The sequence below is a fragment of the Anopheles darlingi genome, chromosome 2, assembly GCF_943734745.1.
Source record: "Anopheles darlingi chromosome 2, idAnoDarlMG_H_01, whole genome shotgun sequence".
NCBI lineage: Eukaryota > Metazoa > Arthropoda > Insecta > Diptera > Culicidae > Anopheles > Anopheles darlingi.
Window position 1 is genome coordinate 19,100,023 of NC_064874.1, and position 14,569 is coordinate 19,114,591.

The 14,569-nt window shown below is 48.7% G+C and overlaps 2 protein-coding genes across 2 annotated transcripts in view; one reads left to right on the forward strand and one right to left on the reverse strand.

Moving 5' to 3' along the window:
- Positions 1-14,569, reverse strand: part of LOC125948822 (uncharacterized) — a 324,894-nt gene that overhangs the window by 236,511 nt on the left and 73,814 nt on the right. The window lies entirely within an intron of this gene.
- Positions 1-14,569, forward strand: part of LOC125948819 (uncharacterized) — a 124,049-nt gene that overhangs the window by 3,869 nt on the left and 105,611 nt on the right. The gene's annotated exons all lie outside the window — the stretch shown is intronic.

Here is a 14,569-nt window from a genome sequence, read left to right on the forward strand (position 1 = left end):
AAAATGGAAATGCAAAAAAAAAAAAACAGAAAACTGGAAACTTCGCCTATGGAAACCCGGTTTGGATACAAAATTGTTTCGCGCCCCATCTAAATCGAGTTTTCCATCGAGGGACCACGGTGAGTGAGCATCCCTCCCACCCCCCTCCCATCTCCGCCTCCTTCGGTTCCGTTTAGTCCTTGTGAATTGAATGTAACGAACGGTATGATGCGCGATACACACACAGCATTCGAAGGTCCCCGTTTGTGCGTTTGCACATTTCATCAACACCCCCCCCGCTGTCGCGGGTTGAGTTGCGACGAGCTGTCGAAGCATCGGTCGAAACACGTGGCATTCTCATGGGCGTTGTTCTTTGTGGGGTCAAAATTTCGTTTGTTTTCATTCAGTTTTTAGCGAAAAGTTTTTTTTTTCTGATGAAAACGTAACGGATTGCCCATTACCTACCCGGCCTTGCGCTCAATTTGCGCTACGACGAGTTAGTGCCGCCGCCCCACCTGAGGGAATCGCTGGGATTGGGATTTGTTTGCTGCTGCAGGACAGCTTTAATTTGGTTGCTTTTTCCGACGAGATTTTCATCATCAGAGCAGCGGATCGGTGGTTCGCGTTGTCGTAGTAGTCGCGCACACAACGTGCCTTGACATCAATGCCAAAAACGCAGTGATCTCCATCCAAGCAACATGCGCTATGCTGGCGCAGATTCTTTCAACCATCATAAGGACTTCGGTATCGTATCGTAATCTTTCCCTCGGTAGGCCAGTGACACAACAAAAAACCGAAACCCCCTTTCCTCTCTTTCCCAACCGAATTCCGTTCCCCCGGTTTCCATCGGGCTGTAAGTGAATTGAATCAACTATGTCGTCTTGCGATTTCACGGAGGTTGTAAAGAGGGCAGGGACCCCAGGAGAACCCGCATCAACCATCTGCTATCTGGATGTCAAAACAAAAGCAAAAAACAAAAAGGCATGGCATCCAGCAACGGAGCAAACGGATAACGCCATTCCAAATTGAATTCTATCGTTTTATACGTGCTCACGGCACTTGGTTCGAGCTTTGATTCCACAGAATCTCTCTCTCATACACACACACGCATACATACAGTTTTCTTCGTTGGTCGCAATCCCCAAGACGTGTCCTTTGGTATCGGAGGCGCTCTGCCGGAGGTGTCGTCGTTGCTGAAGCGTAACAAGTGTATCAACCAGAACGCCAGCACCCGTACCCACCGTCGTCGTCGTCGTTGTCGTTGGTGGCCGTTATCGCGGCCGGATGGATTAAATAGAGAGAGAGCGAGAGAGAGGGAGTAAGGATCGCTCCTTACGTTTCGTTTCGTTTCGTGCTTAAAGGCGTGGTGTGAGCCGCGGCTATAAATGTAGCGATCGTGCGAGCACAACAGGAAACGAGATGTTTCTGGTCCATCTCGTCCTTAGCGGCCTGCTTAAAGCATATTCCAGGCCACCATTAGAAAGCATATAGAGGGTCCACGATGCATGAAGTAATCGTTTCCAGTTGGTTTGAAAATAGAATCCCACCACCAAACGACCGGAACAGGAAGAGAGAGAAAGAAAAAAAAGGCAGCGAGACAAACGATACCGCGCGATGCAAACCGGTCGTCAAAACTGAAGCCCGAAGCCGGAGCCGAAGCCGGTGGTTTCCTTCTTCGTTTGGATTGATAAAGTGAAACCCGGAATTGTTCCAGCAAAAAAAAAAATGAATCCTGCGTCGTGATTGTGAATCTGCGAACAGGGATAGGAAAAGGGGTGGAAGGAATTTCTTCCTCTTCCCTCTCCATTTTCTCGATCTTCCTTTCCCGTGCTTGATTCGATTCGTTTGACGCGAGGGGGAGCGCACACACACACACGCGGCATCCATTATGGCAGTCACGTTCAAGGTTTGGACGGCAGCATGGCCTGGCCTTCAGGACCCCCCCCCCCCCCCCCCCGTTTCAGGAAGCGCCATAAATTGCAAGCGACAAGCGGGGCCCGCTGGAGGAAATGCATTGGAGGAATTGTGGGTTGTGCGATGCGATGCGATGGGCGGCGAGAAATCACTGAATAAATCCTTTCCTAACAGATTGGATCACGGTCAATAGCAAATCACGTGCAAAAGATGGGAAGGGGAGAGGGATGACGGGGGGCAAGGAGCAGCGGTGCATCCCGCAAACAATACCCGGGGATTATGATGGAGCAATTTTTAGAAATCTTCGTTAGGCGGGGTACAAGTGGGTGTTCCGCAACGGTAACGGTCTGTTTATTTACATCATCATCATCATCATTGTTGCTGGAAGGTATTCAAAATAATAAATTCACGAAACAATTTACGAACGCCATTATGGTCCTGGGGACGTGCTTACCGTATAGGCTTCACCCTCCAGGAGGTTGGTGACCTTCAGGGAAATGCTTCTGTACTTAGGCAAATGGTATTTGCCGGAACTTCAAAGGGGATGCGGACGAGTCAAGTGTTTATGTCGAAGACGTAACCCAATTTTGGGCTGTAGTCGAGTGGCTCTAGTGCTAGGTGCTTGTGGTTTTTTTTGCGCATCCACGATGTAGTACTTCACAGTTTACCATGTTGGAACACTTTTTCCACTTGAAGTAATTCCAACGAAACCTACGATCCCGGGGAAGCTATGCCTTTGTGTGTCCGGATATGTTTTGCTTTCTCAGATTAATATTACTAATTGCAATGCGGACCAGAAAAGCCAGGGATAATGTTTTATATGAAAGCACCGGCTGCTGTGATGCTCAACAGCTAGAAGTAATTTATTTCTGAATTTCACAGCGAAGGGAAGGGGGCTTTAAAATGGTCCTTTGAGTGATACACTTTCATCGTCAATGGAGATGCAGTAGACAAACAAAGCTAGTGGATTGAATGGGATTAGCGCCATCAGCTTAAGCTGCATTTTAAGGATCGACTTGACTCAGAACAGCAGCCGTACTTGACAGCGATTATTGTTTGACATCTTAGAGACCTGCGGAGGCGTTTCCGGTTGAAGACCGTGCTGGCCATGATTTCGTTCATCTCATCTCATCCGCTGCTCATGAGTGGACGTTCCTTGACAACCGTATCCTGGGATCTAGTGGTTACAGATTGTATACATAACCTCACCTTTTGCACACACACGTGATGGCAGAGGGTACCATGTCCAGTCGAGTTTTAACAGTAGACTCCGGTAAATGGTTGTGCCAAAGGAATGTTCCGTCCAACCAATTCACATACCCCGGAAGCCGTATCCAGGGTAGCATAGACCCATGGCTCGCTCCAGCCTGTACTTAGCGAAAACAATGAATATTTAATTATCTTTTGTATGCGTATGTGTGCGTGTGTGTGCCAGCGTGTTGCATGGAGAAACACCTAGCAACAACACGGAGTCGCTGAAGCGGTTCCGGCGAAACCGAAACATGCCCAGCTGCCCAGACCCCTAGAGTTCCCAGAATGTAGAGGATTACGGAAGGACGTTCACATGGCGTACGAAACCACTTTTCATCTGGTTCCGAGTTCCGAGGCAACTTCTACCGACTTCACATACCTTACCATGGTCACCATGACGTCAAGCACGGTACACAATACCTGGCTGCTGCTGCTGGCTGGTAAGCCAATAGCCTCCTCCACCGGTGCGCTCTCCACACTCCTCCTGATTCTCTTTTTGCAGCACCAAACAACATCTTTCCCGGTTCGGGTACGGATTTCAAGAGTTAATTTTCGTAATGTACCCGATACCGGGCTGCCGAGGCCATTACTGTCTCTACACGAGGGAGAAGAGGAGGGGGGCTGGACCTTCGAGGCACGTTGATTCAGTGCTTCACCGGCTAATGGATTCGCGAACGGACAGTGTGGGAGTGTGGCATTGTGTCCTGAAGCACCCAACAAATTGTGCAGCACTTGCAGGGGAGAAATTAAGCATCATTAGTGCACGCCTCCTCACGCCTTCCTCCCTCACACCACGGCTTGACCCACTTCGGGCGTGCGAGATTGGTGCGCAGCCATTCCGTTTCTTCCGCTTCGGTCACAGATTAGCGCAATCCGCAATGTATGTCGGTTCATTCGGGTTTTGCAATTGGTACAATTCCGAGTCAGTCGTGGTATTTCGTTCAGTCCATGCTCCATGCTACTCAGGGGCCTTCCGAGAAAGCATTAACAACAACGAGTTGCAGCGAAAATGCTTAGCAAACGCTCACATTTTCACCGTAACAGTTAGTGCCCAGTATATTAGCCCAAAGGAGATGAGGGATTCATGTTTCTACCGATTGTAAGACCTCATAAGATATGCTATCAACGACGCTTACGGTGAACAGGTTGCTGAAAGTTGGCTACTCTCTCCTCCGCAACACAGGACAATCATAATTCACTTCCGTCAACGGTTCACGCATCACCGTCAGTAACGTTCCGCAGCTTCTACTGAGCCTTTGCCCCGATTTGAGCGATCAATCGCGCGATTCCACGAGTTTGAGAGCAATTTACACGCGAACACTTTGCCAATCTGTTTTGACAAAGTTCGCCCGTGTTCCACCGGATGAGAATCACAGCTGAGCTCGAACATTAAAAAAAAAAACAGCGGGCCATCCCTATAAAAAAAAAGATGGCGGAGCCCGAAGAGTGATGGCGTGAACATTTATTATTGTGATTAATTTTGGTTTCAACCGTCGGAACCCGGGCGCGGAGTGGGCGGATGTAAACGGAAGCGGAAGCGGCCCATCACACCGTGCGTTTGTTTAGGCTCACGGGAACGGAAACCGGAAACCCCGGACAAAAAAGCCGAACCCAGCCCAGCCCCGGCCCTGCCCGTTCCATCCGTTTTCGCCGGGAACGGTGGGTATTGGGTGGAGATAATGTTTATTTCTACACGCCAGCGCATCATTACCTTTCGCACTTCATTGCTCATTTGTGCGGAGCGATGGGTACACCTGCCTGGGATTGGTGTTACCTAGGTGACGTCACTGTGCCTTATTACATTTATTATTTTCATCCCGTGAGCCCTTTCCACGGGATGCTATGCCGTGCCGGTTGCAGTCCCAGGCCTTCTGGGACCTTTGTTTTTTTTTTTTGGAGACTGCCAACTACCTGCTGATGCTGATGTTCCTTTTTTGCGTTCCGTTTCGCGTGGTCTCAAAAAAAAAGCGGTAATCATTTATGTTTCATATGTTTTCCGCTTGAAACGGGAAGGTGTTGTCGCGCACTTTGAGTGGCAGCAGCACGCTGGTTCGGTTGACGTAAAATATGGCAGTCGTTTCCACTCCCGGCAACCGCATCTATGCTGTTGAGATATTGATCAAAGGTGATTGATTTCCTGTTGTTGAGATCCGATCCGTGCGCGACCTGTTAACGCGACGAGTTGAGACGACGTTCGTTGCGCTTTAACCACAAAAAACTCAAAAACAAAATGGCTGCCACCGGTGTACGGTAAACGGTGAAATTGAAAAAAGATTAATCCCGGTGCTGGAGCGCCCCACTCTAAGCAGTGGCCCCCTACAGGTGGTTGCGCTCTCATCGATTCCGGTGCCCCTTCGCAACGGCGCGGCTCGCTTGCTTCGACGCAGAGACACCGAAAATTCAAATATTTGCCATCTGTGTGGAAAACTGTGTGTGTGCGTGTGTTAGTATGTGTGTCACACAGCAGCAGCAGCAGCAACAGCAGCACTGTAACGACGACACCGTTGCCTGGGCTGATGACAGTAGGAAGGCGGAGCACAAAAACCGTTGGCAACGGAACCAAATGGTGGGAAAACAACGCGCGACATGTAATTCATCATCAAAGTGAAACGTCACTCTTGAGCTAGAAAAGTTCTCCCCCCCTCCGTCCCTTACACCACCTCCTCCGCCTCCATTAACACGTGTGTAAACGTTTTTCTTTCTCCTGGCAAACATGAAACATAAGCTTGACAGGCGAGCGCACGCCCGCACCGTACAGCATTCTTCTCGCAACTCCTTCCTTTTCCGATTTTTTCCCAGCGTTTCGTGTGTGTGTGTGTGTGTGTGTCTGCTTGTTTTTCCCATTCCCTCCAAACGAGGTAGTTCAAAAGAAAACTGGTGAACAAAAAAAACCGTGGAAAATGTTGCTTCGCAGATTGTTACATTTTTTTTGTGTCACTCCAGCGGGCTTCGTTGCTAGCGAACGCGAAGCGAACGACATTGTCGGTGACGACAACCACCGCCCTTGGTTTTTCATATGTGAAGGCTGCGAAGTGAAGCGCCCTGTGGTGGTCGGCCAGACCAGGGGCATCATCGGGGCGTCGTCGTCGTCATCATCATCAACATCGTCATCTCATTTAGTCGTCGTTTGTGGGGAAGTTTAGCATTTAATTAAAAATTAAATTTGCTTCACCTTGACGTTTGACATGTCGTTGCCTGCCGGTCCTTACGCTACACGCTCGGCGAAACGGCAAACGGCGGTTCGTTCCGATGAGCTTTTCGTTGAGTTCCTACAGGGGCTGGTGTGTAGCAAACGCTTCCGTTCTGCCTTACGTTACTCGAAGAGTTTTCCCTGTTGCTGTTTCGGAAACGAAACACGGAAAGGTTTTTGTTCGACCAGTTCGCGACGAAAAGCGACGAACCACGTCGTCTCGTCTGGTGGCGTGATGACAATTATGAATTCATGAGTGACGTCAAGGATGACACTAACCCAAAATGTGAATGACATGCTTTCGAGTGTCCGCGAGCGAGCTCACTACTGGCACCGTTGCCTGTCTTTGGTTCCAGTCGACGAACAACCGAATCTTCGTTGGAGTGCTCGACAGACCTAGAAACAGGGTTCTCGTGTTGGGAAGTGAATGCCGGGATTTGGTTGTTTTTTGGGAATGGCCACGGCTATGGTTTCATTGTATAGAGAGTGCATCATGGTGATGAAATGGGGAGCTTAATGTCCGAGTTGATCCGTGTCATTTCGAGTGAAACTTTTGCTGTTGCTGCTGCTGCTGCTTCTGCTGGTTATATGATTTCGGACTTCAATGAACACAATGACGTTATTGAAATGGCTGCTGGAAGAAGAATTTTTGTTGGAAAAAAATTTAACATTCCTATCGCATTCTACTGCTTTCAATGTACTAAAGCAATGCAAATCGTGTTAGTTTAGGCAGAATATTTGGTTTATTATCGCATTGACCATTCAATGCTATCAATTTCAATATTTTGTCCATGAATTCAATGGCAGCAATAGCGCGGGACTAGAATAAATCTGTCATGCAGCTAGAACATCAAAGAGCATCGAAACGTATTCAAATGCAAAACTATGATTCGATGTTTATCGAATTTCACTTCAAAGTTCGAATCGAACGGTAGAATAGGAATAGATCGTGTAAAATTCAATAAAAATCCCGAAACAAAAGGCCGATGAACATGCAGATTTCTGCACAAAACATGCTCCTGCTCCTGCGTAATATTAATTCTGCGAAATAAGATCAGAGAATCGGAAAACGAAAACCTTCTGTTCCACCATCGAACCGTTCATCGTTCGTTTGTGTGTTATCTGAGAGAAAAAAAACTCCCCTGTACAATGGCGGCACTAGTAGCAGCAGCAGAATTCGCACGAAACATTCCACAAAACCAACTCATACGCTCATTACATTCGTTGATGAGGCATTTACTACAGAGCCCAAGGGCCAGATGCATGACGGGATCGGGACCGACCAGCGTTACACAATAGATTCCGATCAATGGAATGCAGTCTGCTGATGCTGCTGCTGGTGCTGTTGCACACGATGGTTTCTGATCTGTCTTCTCATAATGAAAATTCCGATCCTCCCAAATGCAGGCACGGAGATGGATGGATGGATGGTGATGGCGCGGGGCGGCGGGGGTTATTATCTCATGTGATGCATCCTATCAATGCATCATCATCATCATGTTTGCTTGCCAGCAAACCCTTCTCTAGTACAACCAATCCAATATGTGTGTAGCTGTGTAGGTATGCTGTACGGAGACTTGTACAAAGGACGCTCGATGCCGATGTCCCGGTGTGAATCGTATCGATGCGATGTGTTCTCTCATTTGCAATAAGCCGATAATAGTGCTCGAAAACGTTTGGTGTAAAGGTGGCAGGAGTGGCCACCCTTCCGCAGAGCAACAAGCTGCTAACGAGCTCAATGTACAATTAACCAAAATTCGACACCATTCTAGTCCGGTTTCCCCCGGCCGGGAAGTTGGAGGAACGGCGCATGAGGACATGCGCCTGTATGCGGTCTAAAGGAAGCTCCCAAGGATCCCAATCCCTTACCTGCCTCCCTGACAATCTTGATTAGTTGTAACGATCGGATTGCGAGACGCAAGAGACGCTGTTGGTGGTGCTGGTGAAGGGCGCTGCTCGCGATATGCATTGAAGCATTTCAATTAAACAACTTTCCCCGGACTTCAGCAGCAGCAGCCGCATCACCAGCAACAGCAGCAACAGCAGCACCATGGTCTGGTTTGGAGTTGTTTATCAAGAGACCACTCCAGTGGTTGCTCAATGGCGGTTGTTCCGATGCTGGGTTCGGTGGCACGTGGCACGGGTCGGTACCGGCTTCATGGGCTGTTGGTTTGCGCTGGTCAGACCGACCGAACCGGCTGCCCTATCAGCAAAGCAATTGAAACCCATTAGAAGTGAATCCGTTTGATGCTTGGCCCGATGGTCGGTGCGTTGGGCGCTCTGCGTGCTATCAACAGATTTCTGGGTCCCTTTGTTGTCGGCTTAAATCTCAGAAATGGATCTTACCAATTCCTTAAGCTCCGGGTTCTAAGAACCTCTTTTGTTCTGACCTCAAGCCAGAAACAACCTTACAGCCGCAGCAGCACCCGGGCAGAAGCTTTTGAATCGATTCAATTCTATCGAGATATTGAAGCAGCAAACCAACGGTCATCGGTCGTCGGTCCCATTGATTCACACTTTCCCTATCTGACGAGCAAACCCGGAGCGAGAGCCAAGCAAGCAACACAACTGGCCACCATCAGCACCATCAGCAATCTATTTGCAGTTTGCGGTAAGGATGCAAGGGAGCTATCATCGTTATTAATAGAACGTTTTCATCGCCAGATTGCCACCGGCCGGTACCGCCGGTGTACCTGTTGATTGAACGATTTTTCTCGAGTGACATCCGGATGAGAGGTACTGCACCCGATTCCACGTGTGTCGTCCCGGCTCGGCGTTCCTCGGATGATGACCATCGTCACATTGTAATGGTTTTCCCAGCGGCAGATAGAGACCCCTGGGCGAAAGAGAGACAGCGATTGGAACGCTTATTGAGTCTATTGAAATCAGAAAATTGAAATCGGATCGAAAACAGATGAAATAATTAATTAAGACCACAGACTCACACACATACACGTGCAAGATGGACACAACTGACAGGATGGATGCCAAGCTTTTATGCTATCAGCAGCAAGGCAGACGAATAAGATAGATCCTCATCCGATAACCTTCTCGAAGCCGAACAACATTCTGGTCCTCAAAGGGGCAACACTTGCTGCTATTCTTTGTAACGAGACCAACCACCGGCGATACCGGAGTCCTCAGATATCGCTCGAAACATCGAAGATGATTTTCGTTTTATGACTGGCCACGGGTGGTAGTGTCCGAGAGAATCCACGCCGGACTGAGCCATTTCACAAATCTCGGTCGGTTGGTCATTCCTGCCGTTCGACCTTTGGCCGGACCGGAAATGTGTGCGGTTTGTATTACATTTCTCCGTGTTCGCGGAAATAATCGAGGTTCGAATTCCAGGGATTTCTCCCCCCCTCTAATTCCACCGTTCCGTCTAGCTCACTCGCCGCTACGAGATGGATCGAAGAATGCTCTGGAATGGGAGCCTCCGATCGGGCGGAATGCGAAAGGAATGTTTTCCAAAAGCCCGAAGACAAACCCGGTTCGCTATTCCTATCCCTCTGCACCACTGGGACTGGGGCGAAAAATCTGGCTAGAAGACTTCGGATGCGGCCACGAGCCCGATGAGAAATGATGCAGCGGCACGCTTCAACGGAACGGATGTCTATTCTTCATCCTCACCAGACCAGAGAGGCCAGGTATAGGGCGCCAGGTATAAGGTGGTGCCGCTGCCGAGCGATACATAAATTTGGGCATCCGTTGGATGAGAGGAGGAGAAGGAGGAGGAGAAGGAGGTATCATGAATCACTCGGAATACTGGCCCCCGGGGCGGCAGGATGATTCCGGAATGGCACTCCGGAAATCAGCCAGTGGGAGATGGAATGGAGAAGATAATTGAATGGCTGATTGATTGTTTCGTTGGCGGGCGGGCCGTTGTGCGCCCACGACCGACAGTCAGTCCGGGACTAATAACTTCGGTTCGTTAAGGTATTAATTTCCAAAACGATAGTCGAGGACGAGGGATGGGCGAACGGAATGTTGTCGAAAGTTGAAGCTCCTTTCTCGGTACCATTGCTTGGAGTGGTTATTGAATCCCTCGCCTTTGTTGGAGACACTCAATTCCGGTTCTTAGTTTTGGGTAGAAGAACTTGAGTGAATTGACAATCGACGTGGTTTTCGTGGAACATCTGTTTTTCAATCCTACTACTATGAGAAGTACGCTGGAAACATAACCTCACTTACTGGCATCAAACCAATGATGGACTCTGGTTTCAGCGAACCTTTAATAAGATCTCAATAACCTCCGTCCTCGGAACAGCCTGAATGAGAACAAATAGAAAGAGTAGGACAAAGACAGAGAGAGAGAGTATGAGTAGGAAATGAGGTTAGCATCCTTGAACCGCGTAAAACATGAATTGATGTTGTGGTGTGGCGCGCTATTGTAAGCACAGCAGCTGCAGCACAGGAACCTCCACTCTGGTACTCGATGCTGGTACTCCTTCTCCTGCCGGTAACTAATCGCTCGAACTAATGCTGTTAGCCCCCGGTCCCGTTTTGCGTCGTCCTCATTTCCATGCTATCGGCACGCGGATCGATCACAGTGCATGGGCGCATCCTTTTCAACCGATACGCACCACAAACGGAGTCGCAAGGTTTACCGTAGAGGGGTCTACCCGTGCCTCCCCCTAGTGCCTGATGTACTTGTAATCGAAGTAGCCAGCGCTGCAGCCTACGGTTGGCATGCTCTGCTGTCCTACCAGAGGGTTACTTCGATCGCTCCAACGAGAACCATCCAACCGGAAGACCAATTTGAAGCACCTGCTGCCGGCGGACGGACGGACGGACGAACGGGCTGGTGAGATGGATGGATCGAGCTGCTGGATTGAAAGGATGTCGAGCGCTAAAAATAGATTATTGATGATTTCCTCCAGCCAGCCAGCCAGCCAGCCAGCCAGCCAGGTGGTGAGGTACACTTTTTCACTTCAACAGCCCAACTCTGTCCCGCGGTAACTGGATTACGATCCCGGGCCCCGTGTTTCGGACGGCACGGCACGGATGCTGCTACTAGGCAACCGGAAGCATGGAAATCAATGGTTTCGTTCGCAGGCCCTCCCCGGGGGGGAACGTCGTGCCACAAGGCGACGTGCTTTAAACGTTTAGCTTCAACCTTCCAGCCCTTTTTGGTTTTGGAGACAAAATACCAAAAAGATTTAATTTGTACCCGAGGGACCAGGATTCGTTTCATCAGCTTCGTGTGTGTGTGTGTGTGTGTGTGTGTGTGAGCTTTCTTAATTGGCATTCTGCCTGTGTCGTTCAGCTGGCTTCTGGATCCTTAATTTTTGCATTCCAATAGAACGCTTCTTGCTCCATGCAGTCCAACCGGTGGACGGATACACCTGGTGTGGTGGCTCCGTGGGCATTTCAGAAGGCCTGGCCACTCATTTTGGCACACCCGAGGACGGCAGGGAGGTAAAAGCACATCTGGCCACACCGAGCTGTCGTTCCATTTGGATGGCACGAAATAATTGACTTCTGAATGTGGCTCTGGTCCATCCTTCGTCGGAGCGTTCGTTCGTTATCCTTTGCTCGCCTTGGTGGCAGGGCCCGGGGAGCGTCCGGTCTCTGGTAAAAGCCCATTTCCATTCTACCGAATTCAATTCATGGATTTCTATTTTTTTTCTTTTTGTGAAGAGCTTCAATATCGTCTTTGCACACCGTGTACGTTCGGGGATGGGAGAAAAATGGAAATTCTGACCAGACTGACGGACATTTTGAGCTTCGCCCTGCGCCGGGGCCACTAATCTTCCCAAATTGATATTAATTGTGTCAAGATTATGGCGTTTCGCCGATTTAGCAGACCGTTCACTGGCACTAAAACACAATGTTTTCAATCTCAGTTTCACCACAGTTTAATGAACTAAGCTGCGCTGCACGAATGGCGACGGGCGTGTCATCAGTGTGTCAAAGTTATGGGCTGCAAGGGGCCACTGGATTAGCGGGTTTTGCGATATAAATTACCCGAAATCAGTGCTTGTAGTTTTAAGCGGGGATTAAACAAAATGGGCCTTCATTTAAAGCGAGCGAACCAATAATGAAGCTAACCTAAAACTGGGTCACCTGGGCATTAACATGTCCTGTGATGAACTGTTATATTTAGCCATCGGGGCCATCATGCGTTCTTTCCAGGATGCCACACCGGAACCGGTGTTAAAACCACGGAACCACGGCATGATAAACGGATACACGGGCATTAACTTTAACGCAGCGCACATCCTGGTTGACGCTCCGGTGGTTGGTACAGATTGCTCGAACCGATGATGCGATAATGGTCACCGATTCCGCAACATTGGCGCTTATTATGTCGTCGGTCTTTAGCTTCACGTAGCTGAGGCGCAAAAAAGGACTCCGTCACGTCAGAACTCCTCAACTAGACACGGAAAACGGATCGAAAATATAAGTAGCATCAATCTAGGATGCATCACGATCAGAACGTGGCAGTAGGCGGAGAGTTACGTCATGGAGATGGGCGCAGAGGGGTTTATTGCACTCAGAAATCAGGTTGCTTGGATCGCGATTGGCTGGAATGCTGTAACTTTGGGTCGCACTTGCGGGTTCATCGCATCGGTGTCACGGTGAGGACACGCTGGGTATGCATTTAATTGCATCACTTGTCAAATTGCATTCCGCTGATGGTTCCGGGTTTCGCCCACCGGTAAACCACATACCATCGTTTCCCTCTGGCTCCCATGCGGCGATGGCGGTGGCTACTGCAACCGCCCGAATTACGAGGAAATTTGGAGCAACACGATGCTGACTGCAGCAAAGAAAGGGAGCGAGTTCCGAAAATTGAGATAAATTTGAAGGAAATGAAAGACACACACGCACGCGCGGGCAAAAAATGAAGAATTTCTGGGCCGGAATGTTGCCAGCGTAATTTAAAATTATTTTTCCATCGCATCAGCGGACACGAGTGCACGATCGCGGTGACGTATAACCATCGAACTGAGCCGATTGGTTGGAGTCGAGAGAAATTTCGTTGTTTTTCTTTTTTTGTTCGATGTTGGTTCTCCTTTGTGTGCAACGCCACTATTGGTACCGTATCCTGATGATGATGATGATGATGCTGCTGCTGATGGGTTATAATGAAGCCGGCAAATTCCGTTTATCATGTTCCGTGTTTCAGGTATTTTCTTTTTTTCTGCTTTCGAGCTTGTGAATACCACATAACCCTCTTAATGGGGTGGTGGTTTTGGAGTGGTAGGGGGAGAGGGATGAAGGGGTAGCTCAACATACTGATAAATATTTAATTAACATAGTTCGTCCCTCCAACCCCGTACGGCCTCAACAATTCGCTACCGCCCGGATAGAGGTTCCAGGGAGCTTCTCCTCTCATTCTGGTTCATTTGTTCTATTTCGTGTAGTTGATTTATCACCTTTTTGTTCAGATCTTCCATCCCCATCAGTGTTGTTGTACCTCATCGACCCTTGCGGTGTGTGCGTGTATGTGTGTTTGTTCGCTCCAATCCCCGCTTCCTTCCATTGGTATTCCTTGTAATCTGTGTTCCGGTGGTTATTTGGTCCAACCCTCCTGTTCACTAGTGTGGTCCTGGTCTTTTTTTTTAAAGCGAACTAGTTCCCAACATTCCCTGTGCTCAGTGTCTGTTGATAGCAAAAATGTAGTATTAAACAAAAAAACAATGAAAATTCCAAACACGATCAAACTAATTAGCGGTGCGAGTGCGCGCGCGCGTGTGAGTGTGTAGTACCTACTTGTTTGTTGTCGAGCGGGAACCGTATTGTATACAGATAAAGCGACATTAAAACCTAATTCAATTACATCCCCTCAACAGGCGTTTAAGTACATTGACTGTCAATAGCACCAGGCAGTTAATTTAATGGTCTACACACGCACGCACGCACGCACACATCTGAGCAAATAAACGTTCTACCGCTTCACAGCGACACATTACACAGTTTAATTGCATTCTTTTGTTTGAAATGTCATCTTCAACCATCAGCTCAGCCCGACAGCTGGCCGCGGTTTACGATAAAGCTACAAAATAACGTCTTTCTGTACTTCCAGCAACAAACAAATTGGCAGGTGGTCGCGGTGGTAACGCGCACACACAAAATAACTAAACTAAACGCACACACAAAATAAACCCGAAAGAAAAAACACCAACTAGTTTTACGCAAAACCCAATTCCTAACTGTTAAGCGGATGACGATTGGCATTGGCAAACGCTAACTTCCTTTGCAAACTGTTGGCCATATTAGGAGAAA